At 48.2% G+C, this 14,324-nt stretch overlaps 1 protein-coding gene across 4 annotated transcripts in view; it reads left to right on the top strand.

The window, feature by feature from the left end:
* Positions 1-14,324, top strand: part of CAMK1D (calcium/calmodulin dependent protein kinase ID) — a 444,773-nt gene that overhangs the window by 412,570 nt on the left and 17,879 nt on the right. The window lies entirely within an intron of this gene.

The raw sequence follows: 14,324 nt of genomic DNA, 5'->3' as shown, positions 1-14,324 counted from the left end.
CCACCTCGAGGGTGCTTCCGGTCTAAAGGGAGATTGGATGGGGATGCAGACAGACAGAAACCAGCACACGTGCCTGGGAAGCTGCCAGAACACAGAGAGGTGCCTGCCCTGGCCCTCGGGGGGCTCAGGAGAGATGTCGCAGAACAGGACAGAGCTTGGCACGTGAGCAGCTCCGTCCTCCAGATGGGGGAGAAGAGCACCCCAGGTGCAGAGAACAGGATGTGGAAGGGAGAGGTCTCGATTAGGGTGAGATGTGCGGCTTTTTCAGACCAGCTCCGAGTGACCTCTCCTGTGTCTGTTGTTTTATATTTCTTGTTTATTATGTGTGTTTCCTGTGCGTTTTGAAGTTTAGTACTGAGCATCTACCCTGACTCTTGTTCCCCAAAATAGACCATAAGCGCTGTGAGAGGAGGGGCTTCATCTCATTCCGTGTGTAGGACATTGTTGATGCTCAGTCCGCCTTTGGTGACAGCCGGAGGACTGCCTGGCTGGCAGTGTCTCATCTCTGTCCCCAGCAGGACACCTGAAGGGCCTGTAAGCCAGGAAGGCATATGTGGTTCAGGAGAGAGGGTCTTGGGGTGCACAGGCTGTATCTACAGCTCCCCCTGCCCCGCCCCAACCCCGGCCTGTGCTCACTTCTGGATTAGAAGCTGAGAGAGAGAGGCCAGCTAATTAGAATTCATTGGAAACCTTAAAAGGAAAAAAAGTCAAGAACCCCCACACACACCCCCACCCCCACCCCACCCCCGCCACAGGGAAAGATCAGTTTCCCTTCGTGCTGGGGGCTTGCTGGCACAAGCGAAGACACACGTGTGCACTGTTGTCTTGCAACAGTGGGGCTGAGGATCTGGGCATAAGCCTTCCCTTTCTACTCGGCTGTATTATTTGAAGTTTGTAGGGATCAGCAGCAGTTTTTTTAAAAAAAGGAACAGAAGCGGCAAGATGGTGGAATAGGAAGGGAGCACACTATTAGTCCGGGAGAGAGACAGGTTAATAAAAGTGGAGATACTGCAGGATCAAGGAAGAGTAGGGGAAAAAACAGCAGAGGAAACTCTTCCGGAACTAGTGATTCACAGTGTACCTGCGTGGAGAGCGTGGGAGCCCAAGTTCGGGACACCAGCGGCAGACTCAACACACCAGCGCTGGAACGCGAGGTGAGCCGAACCACAATAGCCCGAGACACCAGCGGGCAAGCGGAAAGAGGAGACTAGAGGGAATGAGGCTTGAAACTCCGTGGGGAAAAGTTCACCAGGCTAACTAGAAGAGAGAGAGGAAAAAAAAAAAAGTGACCAATACGGACACGAGTTTCTCTCTCTCCGCTCACCCCTCAAAGGCAAGCAAGACAAAGAGCAGGCGCCATTTTGGTCATATGTCATAAGCAGGGCGACCTCAGGTCTGCACCGGCCCTGAGCCTAGCAGAAAAACCTGACTCTGGGGGAAGGGGTGAAATAACAGGAGATTAGCATCTAACTTGGCAACCCAGTGGGAGACTGCAGGAGAATTGGAGCCCACACTGAGGGCAGCACAGATTCCCTGTGTGGTCCTTGGGAAAGAGCTTCCAATCTCTGGCTCCTGTGGGTATATCATTTGCCTGCTAACTACCTCCAATTACGTTCAGCTGTGCAGAATTACTTCCCTTTTGAATCAAAAAAAGAAAGAAAGAGAGATTTACCACACCTAACCTGGGAGTGTCATCTTTGACACACCCTCAACCCTGAGGAACCAAACACAGCTCTCAGTCCACACTCATCTCAAGCCTCTAAGGCTCCACCAAAAGCAGACAGTCACTAAATATAGAGCCATAGTGTAACAAGAAAAAACACCACAGTGAAGAAACCAAATATCTCCAACATGCCAAACAACAAATGCAAAAACCGAGGTAACAAGAACAAGGAAGATACTATGACGCCCCCAAATGAAAAAGACACCCCAATTCAAGATTATGAAGATGATGAGATAGAAGAAATGCAAGAAGCAGATCTCAAAAAATTGATAAGAACATTAAGAAGTTCTTAAAAACAAATTCTTGAACTACAGAAATCCTTAATGCACAAGATAGAAAATCTCTCTCGCGAAAATGAAATATTAAGGAGGAATCAAAATGAAATGAAACAACTAGTGGAACAAGAAACTGTGATAGTGATGAGAAATCATAATGAAATGAAGAATTCAATAGATCAAATGACAAACACATTAGAGAGCATTAAAAACAGAATGGGCAAAGCAGAAGAGAGAATATCAGACTTAGAAGACAGAGAACAGGAAAGGAAACAGGCAAACCAAAGAAAAGAAGAGGAAATCAGAAATCTAAAAAATATTGTCGGGAATCTACAGGATACTATTAAAAAACCTAACATTCGGGTTCTAGGAGTTCCTGAAGGCATGGAGAGGGAGAAAGGATTAGAAGGCATTTTCAGTGAGACACTAGCAGAAAATTTCCCAGGTTTGGAGAAGGACAGAGGCATCTTAGTACAGGAAGCTTATAGAACCCCTAATAAACATGACCAAAAGAGATCCTCACCACGACATGTTGTAATCAAACTCACCACAGTGAAACATAAAGAAAAGATCCTAAAAGGTGCAAGAGAGAAACGTCAGATTACTCTTAGAGGATCTCCAATTAGACTCACATCAGACTTCTCATCAGAAACCCTACAAGCTAGAAGGGAATGGTGAGACATAGCCCAGGTACTAAGAGAGAAAAACTGCCAGCCCAGAATATTATATCCTGCAAAGCTCTCAATTGTGAATGAAGGTGAAATTAAGACTTTTCATAGCAAACAGAAACTGAAAGAATTTGTTGCCACTCATCCTGCCCTGCAAAAGATGCTTAAAGATGTGTTACACACAGAAACACAGAAACACGGTCACCAATATGAAAGAAGGTAAAGGAAGGAAACCTCACAGCTAAAGATCACAGGAAGCTCAATTTCTCTTTGACATAGAATTAAACTCTGATGCTCTGTTAAAGCAATGTGTTAAAGTAATCTATTATGTTCTCTTGATGTCTGTTAAATTCTAATTGTTCAAAAACAGCTGCATTTTTATGAAGAGCTATGGGTTATTTAAATATGTGCTTATTTTCAAAGATTTGAATAATCACCTTGTAACAATGATCAAATTTGGTCTATGTTATGTCATGATTTTAAGGAATCTTATTTCAACCAGATATTTTGGATTTTGAGCCTTCTTGGCATTCTTGACAGGCATTCAAAAAATCAAAGTTTCAAACAATCTGGTCTCTAAAATTTCCAGTAAATCCTGGACTTTGGTTTTTCCAGTTTGGGCCCAACTGAAAAAATCGAAGGACCTATGTCTCTCATCTTCTAGAGACACCAACTAATCAGTCTATTTGGATTATATTAGAAGTACTGTCAAGATGTGATGTGGTACCAAACTTTAAGTTTCTATAATGGAAAATGCTATTAATACAAATGTTTGAGAATTAAAAAGTCTAATGATCTTGTGTTACTAGACATGATAGTTATCTTAATGAGAAAGCCCCAGAGGCCTAAAGGGTTAAATAGTTGTAAAATCCTACAGGTGCTTTCAAAAATACTGTGAAGTAAGCAAGTGCCTCTTGTTGGTTGATGAGTTTATAATTTTAAACATGGCGACTTAAAGTCTTTTGTCATCCACAGTTATATATGATTTGCTGCTCATAAAACTAAAGCGTTGTTGGTTCTGTGTTTAGCTGTCCTCCTATAGGTTCCTATGGACTTTTTCCAGCCACTTCTATTGTATTCAGTACTTTGGGATGGCTCTGTAAACAGATGAAGCCAATAATGTATTAACAGTACCAACTGAGAGAAAGTATGGTTAACTGAGGTTACTAAAAACAAAAAGCAATTCAAATCAATTGGCAATCTACAAAAAGAGTTAAAGATTTTAAAAGCTATTATTAAAATTGCTGTATTGGTCTACTATGCTATGTTATATGTGTGTACATATTGTATGTCCACATGGGGAAATTTTATTAAGAGTTTTATTTTAAATGGCTTATGGATAAGATTGTCCATAAATTTAAGCTGCTAAAATCAATCAAAGATACATTTTAATTTGTGTGACCTGAATCTGTGTATCATATGTTTTAAACTTGTTGGTAGAAAGAAACTAAAAACATTTTATATGGTTGTGCTTAAGTTTACTGGTTAAACAAAGTACACCATGTTAGATATTTAAGAGGTGTTTTCAAATACATGATTCTTAAAATTGATAGAAGGCATTGGACCTTCTGGTAAATGTTTTCTTAAGTTGTTATCTAATGGTTGAAACGGTTTGCTAAGTATTCATGTGATATTGCTATTGTCAGCAAGCGATCTAGGACTTGCTCCCTCATTTCTCTATTCTAAGCCCAACTTGTTCTTTCATTTCTCTATTCTCTTCAAGGTAGGAAACTAATTCTATTATGAAGGAATCTGTAGGATGCACAATTTAATCTTTAGACCTTATAAAAGAGATGGCTAACATTTTTCTGTAATAGCATAGCCAAAATAAGAACTTAAATAATAATCTCATAGCTAGATTCACTTCACCATCAGCGAAGTAAACAGTAAGTAGAAAAAACCTCCCTTTCAGACCAAAGGGAAAGAAAGTTTTAAAGTGAGAATATAATTTTCCTCATGGGCATTGTCTACCTTAGAAAAACTACTACAGAACATGCCTGTGACTATAGACTTGTAGTTCAGGCCACCGAAGATTAGAGATGGGACACGGGCACTCCCTTGACTTGCATCCTCTGGTCTGCTTTAACACAAACCAGGAGGAAAAGAAAGCTCGGCATCAGAAGCAATGGGTGGCAGGCCTATTAATGGCTGATCTGTACAGTGATCTGCCCTCAAGGAGACCCAACAGACCAGTCCACTGCAGTGGCTTTCAATGTGGTAAGCCTGGGCTTCAGCAGAAGTCAGCTTATGAAGAGCCCTGGCAGCTCTGCCAAGAGTTGGATCACTGGAAATGGACCTGCCCTGGAGTCGAAGGATGCCCAGGTCAGAGCCACAGATCTTATTGGCTCTAAGCTGAAAAGCCCTTCACTCAGCCCAACTTCCAAAGTGACCACTGCAGCTGAGGGGATGGTCAAGTAGGGTCAGCAACATTGCAGGCAGAACTGTAAATTTCTTGTTAGAGATGCCCCCTGCCTTTACCTGGCCAGCTCTCCTCCCAGGCCAGCCAAGTAATGAAAGTCAACAGAGTGCCTTTCCCTAGGAGGTTCACACCTCCCTTAGGATATACCCCATGTGAAGAGATAGATAGGTCTGGGCCTCTGAATTTACAAGGCCTGAAGCCCACCAGATTATTATCAAGCCCCTTCTATCAGGTTCTATTTGCCTCTCAATCAGAAAACTTCATTGTAGCTTAGACAGCACCTTTCTTAGCTCCTCTAATAATGACTCTGTCCTTTGTTCTAGGCCCTGTCTAGCGCACTTGGGCCTCATTCCTTTGTAATCATAACCTCTACTCTACCACCAATGGCTCTACTCCCAACCTGTGTGTACTGATGGTCCTCTTCCCCACTTCATGCTGTATAATTGTTCAAACCTGGTTAAGGCCACTCTTAGGATCATTGGTTACTATCCTCACTCTGTCTTTTATGACCTTGTCTAAATATGATCAGAGTCGGCAAACTTGGAAGGCTTCCATAGCCTTGGCAACTCATGACGACAGCCTAGGATGGTTACTGGCGCCATAAACTAGAGTGTCAATTTGTTGGGTCAACAACAGGAGCCACTGTGCACTTGCTCCTCATGTGGGATCTCTGTCCTTAATGTGCTGTACATTGTGATTTAATGCTATATATAACTAGTACTCAAACAGTATGTTTCACTTTGTGTTGCTATGTGGGTGCAAACTGTTGAAATCTTTATACTAAATTGATCTTCTGTATATAAAGAGAATTGCAAATGAATCTTGATGCAAATGGAAGGGGAGATGGAGCGGGAGAGGGGAGGGTTGCGGGTGGGAGGGAAGTTATGGGAGGGGGAAGCCATTGTAATCCATAAGCTGTACACTGGAAATTTATATTCATTAAATAAAAGTTAAAAAAAAAAAAGAACAGAAGAGAGAGAGAGAGGAAAGAAAGGAAGGAGGGAAGGAAGGCAGGGTGCTGCTCCAGAGATACAGGCACATCGGTTTGGGGAGGGGGTGGTAGAGCATCTTCCATGTTTATAAGCTTAGCAGGTGGCCTTGCTGGGCACCAGCCTGAATCACTCTTTTGGGTATGGGTCACACCTCTTCCCAGGAGCCTTCCTGAATTAGCCTTTCACCCTCTCTGCAGCTGTTGTGGAGCATATACTGACCCTGTGGGCAGCACCTCATGCCCCCCTCCTCTCAGAGGTGCCTCCTTGGCCCTCAACTCAGTGTCACCGGCTTAGTGGGTGGGGCTGGGGGGCAATGTGGCAGGTGACCTGCTGGGTCACTGTAGCTGCTCTTGCACAGCTATCCAGTTTCTCGTAACCTCTCAGACTCCTGTATACACCTGCTTCTATGTGCCAGGGTTGGGGCTTGTGGGGACCTGGACAGAGCCACACCTGTTTATGCACAGTCACATTTGCTTTGAGACACTCTGCTGGCCAGACAGACTCATCTGGAGGCCAGTCAAGGCCACAGAGAGGGCTCCTTTGCTGTCTCTGGGTCAGGGCTACAGAATGTGGTAGTGATCTGCCCCACCAGTGGTCATGCAGTCACCGATGGCTTTGACCCAGCATCCAGGCCAGACCCAGCACCTGGCTTCCGGCCTCCAGTCCCAGCTGTCTGCTGGCAGCCTTGCCCTGTATCCCTCCCCTGCACCTGCTGCTGCTGCCCTGGCCTGAATGGAATTGCTCAGCTCCTTGCAAGTGCTCGCCTGTGAGCCCTTGCTGTGTCAGAGAGCCCATTCTCCCTGTTACCTCTGGGACAGGGGTGCTGCAGTGTGGGCTGAACCGGAAGTCCCCGCACTGCAGCCGCCCCTGACGCGCCTCCTCCCTGAGTCCCTGTCTGCCCTTGCTGGCGTCAGCTCTCCACTCTTCCCAGTCCTCTCAGTCTTCAGTCTGAGCCTTGGTGAGACCCAGTGGCATTACTAAAGCTAATCCCCAACTGCTGTGTGATCAGCCTCCCCCCCTCCACGTGCTCACCTGGGGCCATGGCCCTGAGAGAAGAGGTCTCCAGCTTGGGAGCAGCTGGACTTGCCAGCGCTGTAGCGGCCATGTCTGGGCCACCGGAGCTGCTCCTCGTTCTGTGTTCCTCGCTGTGGTGGACCACAACTCGGGTCATCCTCAGTGGAAGCCGCTGTGGCATCCTGGCCTTGCCTCACCATATTGCCAAGCACCGGGTCCTCCCCACTGGCTCTGCACTACGGTTGCCCAGCTCCTGTCTCTCCTTTGCTGCAAACACACCTCTCCCCACGTCTGTGGATCACTCCTCTGTCTCCAGTTCTCTGGGGGATTCCTGTCCCCCTGCAGGATACACTCCCATTTTTGGGTGGGGCACTCGGCCCACCACCGTGGCCTCACCACCGTCCACGGCACCAGCCTGGACTCTGGTTCCTGCCGCCTTGTACTTTGCATTTCAGCACCAGCACCGAACCACTCGGACTCTGGCTTGCGTTGGCTGCGCTCCTTTCTGCCCTTGCGCCTTCATCCCTGGGCAGCCGCTCCTGCCTGTCGCCCCCTCTGTCTCTCCTGTGAAACTGCTCATCCTCTGACACAAAGCACAGGCTGCCCCCAGCGCCTTGGGTCAGACCCCGGTGCTGGGTGGTCCCGTGACAACTTCTGCACTGCTGGTGACATTGCCATCTGTCTGTGTGTCTCTTGTGCTCCTCATGCAGGTTTCAAGGGCCAAGGGAAGGGAAGCCCAGGTAAAGCGCTTACCCCCATGTTGGCCCAGCGGCAAGCAGTGCTGTGTGTGCAGGGTACCAGCTGCATCGTGACGTGCAAGCCCCAGGGTGTGTGACATGACGTTGTTGGCAAGGCGGGGCCCCATCACAAGGCTCTCCTTGCAGAAGAAGGGGACTTGGGCACCTCGGGCACCGGGTGACCTACACAGAAACCAAGCTCCTGAAGGCAGGAAGTGGATCCAGTTATTCTCTCTCTCGTATCAAACTCAGTGCCCGTCATGCAGTAGACAGATACAGGGACCTGTGGGTGCATGGAAAAGAAATGTCTAATACACACACACATATATATAATATAAATAAATATCACTGCATAATAAATGCTTAAAGATGAGTGAATGCTAGCAATACCTAAGGCACTAATAGGTGGACACTGGCTGATTAAAAAAAGAAAACTTTGGAGTACCATGAGACCGTGTGGAAATTCTTTTTCAAACTCACTGACTGTAGCCATCCCGAGAGGTATAAAGTAGCCCTCATTGTGGTTTTGATTTGCATTTCTTTGGTGATCGGTACCATGTACCTGTTGGCCTGGGGTATGTCTTTAAGAAATAAAAAAATGGGGCAGGTGTTGTGGCATAGCGGGTTAAACCTCTGTTTGAAATACCCGTATCCCATATCCCAGGGCCTGAGCCCTGGCTGCTCTGGGCTTCCTGCCCAGCTTCCTGCTAACGTGCCTGGAGGCAGTAGATGACAGCCTAAGGACTTGGTTCCTGCCACCCATGTGGGAGAGCCGGATGGAGTTCCTGGCTCCTGGCTTAAGCCTGGCCTAGCCAGCCTGTGGTGTCTGAGGGAATGAACCAGCAGATGGAAGATTCATATTCTCTCTCTCTCTCTCTCTCAGACTGGGATACAATGATGTAGCTGCCCAAGAAGACAGTATGGATAGCCCTTGAAAAATTAAAAAATAAAACTACAATTAAAATGAAATCTATGGGCTGGTATTATGGTGCAGTAGGTTAGGCCTCCTCTTATGATGCTGGCATGCCATATTGGAGTGCCAGTTTGTGAGTCCTGACTGGTCCACTTCCAATCCTGCTCCCTGCTGATGTGCCTGGGAAGGCAGCAGAGGATGGCCTGAGTATTTGAGCCCCCTGCCACCCATATGGGAGACTTCGATAGAGTTCCTGAGTCCTGGCTTCGAATCAGTGGATGAAAGTGCTCTCTCTTGCTCTCTCTCGCTCTCTTGCTCTCACTCTCTCTCTTTCTCCTGCTCTCTTGCTCTGTAACTCTCCCTCTCTTCTCTGTAAGTCTACTTTTAAAATAAATAAATCTTAAAAAAAATTGACCACCTTACTCCTGACTCTCACAACTCAGATTCCTTTCTGCTCACAGCCTACACCATTGTCTTAATACAAAAAATAATAAAATCTAACGATCTGGGTATTTTATTCAAAAGAAAGTCAGGGTCTGGAAGAGAGAGTGTTACCCTCATGTTTGTAGCAGCAGCATTCACAATAGCCAAGATACTGAACCCAAATGTCAATCAACAGATGGATGGCTAAATAAAATGTGCATGTATACAATGGAATATTACTTAGCCTTCAAAAGGAAGGACACTGTAGTGTGCTACAGTATGGATAAACCTTAATGAAATACATTATGCTAAGTGAAATAAGCCAGTCACAGAAAAAAAATATTGCCTGAATCTGCTTACGTGAAGTCTCTCTCGTGACAGCTCGTGAACTCGCGGAGTGGAGAAAGGGTTGCCGAGGGCTGGGGGAGGAGAAGGACGGAGCTGCTAATCAGGGGGCACAGGTTCCAGTTAAGCAAGGGGCACAAGCGCTGGCATCCTGCTGTGCCCCGTGCTAACTAGAGCCAATGAGATCATGTGCTCTGTGTTCTTGCCACAGTAGCAGAAGACCCAACAGGCCCTGGCCGACATCAAGGGTGCTTGGCACCTTCCTTGCCAGCATGCCCGATGCCAGCTCTCTCCTGTCCTGTCCATGTCTGCTTCTGGAATCAAAAGTTAGAATGAAAAAAAAAAACAACCACAGAACCAGAAATACCCGATTCAAGAACTCAGAACCTTAACAAGAGCCCAGGAGGCCGAGGTGGTGGTGACAGTGACGGACCTTTTTGGGGTGTGGAAGCCTGACCAGCAGGCGTCCATCTCTGTAGGGCTGCAGGGCCACGGCCAAGGGCAAGCACGCCGAAGCTTAGAGTAGGATAGTGACCACGGTCCGCTCACGGGGCCTCCCGGTGGCTCAGTGTCCAAGAAAAACTATGCTGCTGCATCAGCCAGGCTTGGCTGTTGTTGATCCTCCTCTTTCATGGAAAACCTCCTCCTCTGTGGGATGTGTCCACGCCCAGCGGTGGCATTTTAGGGAGCCCAAACCACATTGCGTTCTCTCTACAGAGGCCGGGCAGCATGCTCTCTGGGCTGGGCCGACACATTGGGCTCTTCGAGAATGGGTATCAGCGGCAGGAGTGTTGCCATCCCCACCACCTCCAGCAGGGTTGACATGCAGCAGGAAAATGGGGTCAGATCGGGTCAGGTGTGACCATGCAGAGAGCCCGTGGGGCAGGGGCAGTGGTGGGCTCTCCTGGATCCTAGGTCCCTCACCTCTGCTTCAGACCCCATTCAGGTGCTCAGAACAGTGGAGAAGCTGCCTCTTCCAGGGTGTGTTCTGGAATCCAAGCATTTGAGCAGCACCTGCCCTGGGCACGGAGAATCCAAAGACAGGAGTCAGACGGGGTCCTGCCTTCAGGAACTCATTAATGGGTCAGAGCCATATGCAGAACAGGCCTGCTGCAGTGGGATTGCCTCGTGGGGCCCCTCCTCCACCCTGTAGCACCACAGCTAGTTTTCAGTGGTGTGCTGGAGTCAGTGAGGGGGTGATGGATAAAGTGCACACGGTTACCTTGCTCCAGGAAGAAGCGGTGTCCTGTATACCTGTATACCAGGAACCAACCCATAAGCATCTTCAAGCCCTACTATGAATGAGATAGGCTTGGGAGGGAGGGTCCCATCATAAGATTCCCCTTGCAGGTGAAGGGGTGGGAGGCAGTGGGTGCAGGGGCTAAATGGCCTCCACAAGGAATTCAAAGACAAGACTGGAGTTGAAGGTTCAAATCTCCACCCTTGAAGGGACAAGCACAACAGTTAAGGACGTGCAGTTGGAGTCCAAACAGGCTCAAGTGTTGATTGTGTCGTGTGTTAGTTTCTTGGCCTTCAAATGAAGACTGCCCAGGGACAGTACACAGAGATAGGGTGGGAGGGGGCACACAAAAGAGTAGCATCCTGGCGCGGAGCTGTAAACAGCCCTGACCCACGGGAGGGAGGGAGGGAGGCAGGGTCCGATTGTCTGCTTTCTTGAGAGGTCAGGGGGTAGAACCAGCCCGACAGCTGTCAGAAAGAGACTGAGAAATGCACAGGACACAGTTCCCCCTCCTTCCGCATCTCCTCAGGGTCCTGGCTGGCTGGTGCCTGCTGAGGTCGTCCGTCATGGGGGTCAGTCTGTGGCTGTGAAAGGAGTCAGCTGGGATGCTGACAGGAGAATGAGTTGACAGGAGAGAAGGCAGTGGAGTTTGTGACCCAAAATACGTGCTCAGTCAAACTGGAGTCTAATGGTTTTTGCGTACCTATGCCGCAGGTGGCTGGGTGACAGACGGCATAGCAGCAGGAAAGCAGAAAGGGGTGGGGCTCTTCCTGGAAGATGGATGTAGGTTGGAGGCTGCAGGGAGCCCTGTATGGTCGCTGGCTGGAGAAATCTCAGTGTCACTCTGAACCATCAACTCGTAGGCCTAGGAAACTTGCGTGTCACCTTTGAGTGCTCCTTGTGGTGTAACTTGACTTAAAGGCTTTGATGTGTGGAATAAATCACACTTCAGGAACCCTCCTCATTGAGAACACAGGAATTGCAGGTGCAACAGGCAACCCCATGACCTCATGACCTTGAAAGTCCCACCTGCTGTGTGCAGGTGAACAGCCCAAAGCTGCTCTTTCTGCTCATCGGCTCTGGCTACACAAAACTCCAGATGACATCGCCTGGCCAGGGAGCTCTCCATCCAATGGCTAAATCTGAGAGTTTACGGTTCCCATTTGCCACTCTGTTGTTTTCAGATACTTTCTTTAAAATTTTCTTCCTTGGGGTCAGCACTGTGGCGTAGCAGGTAAACCCACCACCTGTCATGCCAACATCCTATATGGGCACCGGTTCGATTCCTGGCTGCTCCACTTCTGATCCAGCTCCCTGCTAATGTACCTGAGAAAGCAATGGACGATGACTGAGGTGCTTGGGCCCCTGAACCCTCATGGGAGACCCGGAAGAAGCTCCTGGCTCTTTGCTCTTTGCTCCTGGCTCCTGGCTTCAACTTGACCCAGCCATCTGGGGAGTAAACCAGAAGATCTCCCTCTCTCCCTCCCTCCCTCTCTCTCTCCCTCCTTCTCTCTCTCTCCCTCCCTCTTTCCTCCCTCCTTCTGTCTCTCTCTTTGTATAATTCTAACTTTCAATTAAAACTAATTAAATCTTTAAAAAAATTTTAATTCTTTCTTCATCACCTAGGCCCCAAGCTGGATCCACTTCTCTTTCTTCTGTCCTCAGTAAAGCTGCATGAACGCAGTATTCCATATCCAAAAACAAGAAAGAAAGACAAAGAGCTAAGACCAGAAGAAATTGGAATATACATTAAGAAAACTGGCACAGGAGGAATAACTCTTTCTTGGAATTTTCTTAAAGGTTTTTTTTTTCCTTGAACAGAAAGCCAAACCATAAAGTAAAACACACTTGGTTGTTAATAAACAAAAACCTCCCATCTCTAAAATTTAGGTTTTTTCCAAGACAAACCAACGTTTTGCTCTGTCTGCTTTTCCTAATATGCACATTTCATTTGGCCCAAATCCTCATTATGGGAAAACTGTACACGTCCATCTCCAGACCCCAGGCCCTCCCGGGCAGTGAAGTATGCGCCTGGTGGTTTCAGAAGCACTTGGCTTTTGTTCATTTCGCCAAAGGCAGCAAATCTTTAAAAATGAAATTTTCCAGGCACTCAGCCCCTAGAACGACCTTGTGGGGTTGGGCGACTTTGAACCATGCGGGCCCACAGGATGTCTCACCGCTGTGAAGAGTGTCACTTGGCCGTGCCCTGTGCACTGTGCGCCGGCCCTGGCAGGGGGCACCCAGGCTGTGCGTCCGACCTCTGTTCCAGCTGCTGTCTGCCTCCTCTGCATGTGCTCTCATCAGACTGGTCTCCATCCCACAGCTGTGTTGGAGCAGTGTGGGCTGTGTGGGCGGAGTGAGGGCTCCTTTGGGGGACAGATCGCCCCCTGTGGCTGGCCTGCTCTGGGTTGTTGTACCCCAGAAGTGAGGGCCGCACCCTCCAGCTCCACGCCTGGCCTTGCAGACCGAAGCACTGCCTTCCCCTGCCCTGTGATCACTGTTAGCTGCAGCCTCAGACCTACCTCTCCTCACCATGCAGACCCTGTCCCTGTGCCCAGTGAGGGGCCCCACGCATGTCCTAGGTCTTGCCCTAAGCGTTCTAGCCAGGCAGACAAATTGAAGTGGGGCATCACTGGACTGGAGCATCCCAGAGCTGGTAAGAATGCTTAGGGGTTTTCTGGTCTGGCCCTCCACATATCCAGAAGAGGAAATTGTGGTCTGATAACAGCCTCCTAATGGTAACAGTAGCTTCAGAGCTGAGGGCAGCACTGGCGTGAGAGCCCATGGCTTTAGGGAAGCGCTTGTTGCTGGTGCATTTCATCAGAATGCCCACCCCATTACATTGGTCAGACAGCTGTCCACCACCGCGTCAGCCTCTGCAAGTTGCTTGTACCAGCAACCTAATAGGACCTTTGAAAATGTCACCGTTGAAATGGGCAGTGGAAAAATAAGTAATGGCACTCTGATAGCACAACATTACAACTTTTGTCAGCACCTGCTGATACTTCCTGCATGTTCATGGGCAACACTAGAACCTTCCAAATACCAATTTGGGTGATAATGTGTAGCTTAGGGCAACTTGGTACTCAAGGAGGTAGAATGTCCTTTCCTCCTCAACATGTGTTTTGTTTGTTCTTCCCATTCATCTATAATGAACAATATCACAGTAAAAGATCAATAACATTGCTTTTTCAAAAAAAGATTGATTTATTTATTTGAAAATCAGAACTATAGAGAGAAAGATCTTCTGTCCATTGATTCACTCCCCAGATGGCCAAGAGGGTCAGGGTTGGGCCAGGCCAAAGCCAGGAGCCAGAAGCTTCATCCAGGTCTCTCACACGAGTGCAGAGACCCACACACGTGGGCCATCCAGGCTATTAGCAGGGAACTGGATCAGAAGTGGAACAGCCAGGACAAACACCATCATGCGTATGGGATGCCGGTGTCACCAGTGGTGGCTTTATTCACTACACCAAAAGAGAGACCCCAGGGGCTGGCGCCGTGGCTTAACAGGCTAATGCTCCGCCTTGCGGCGCCGGCACACCGGGTTCTAGTCCCGGTCGGGGCGCCGGATT

This window comes from Lepus europaeus, chromosome 14 (genome assembly GCF_033115175.1).
Source record: "Lepus europaeus isolate LE1 chromosome 14, mLepTim1.pri, whole genome shotgun sequence".
NCBI lineage: Eukaryota > Metazoa > Chordata > Mammalia > Lagomorpha > Leporidae > Lepus > Lepus europaeus.
The sequence above is the reverse complement of the archived record's forward strand: the minus strand, read 5'-3'. Positions and strand labels throughout refer to the sequence as shown.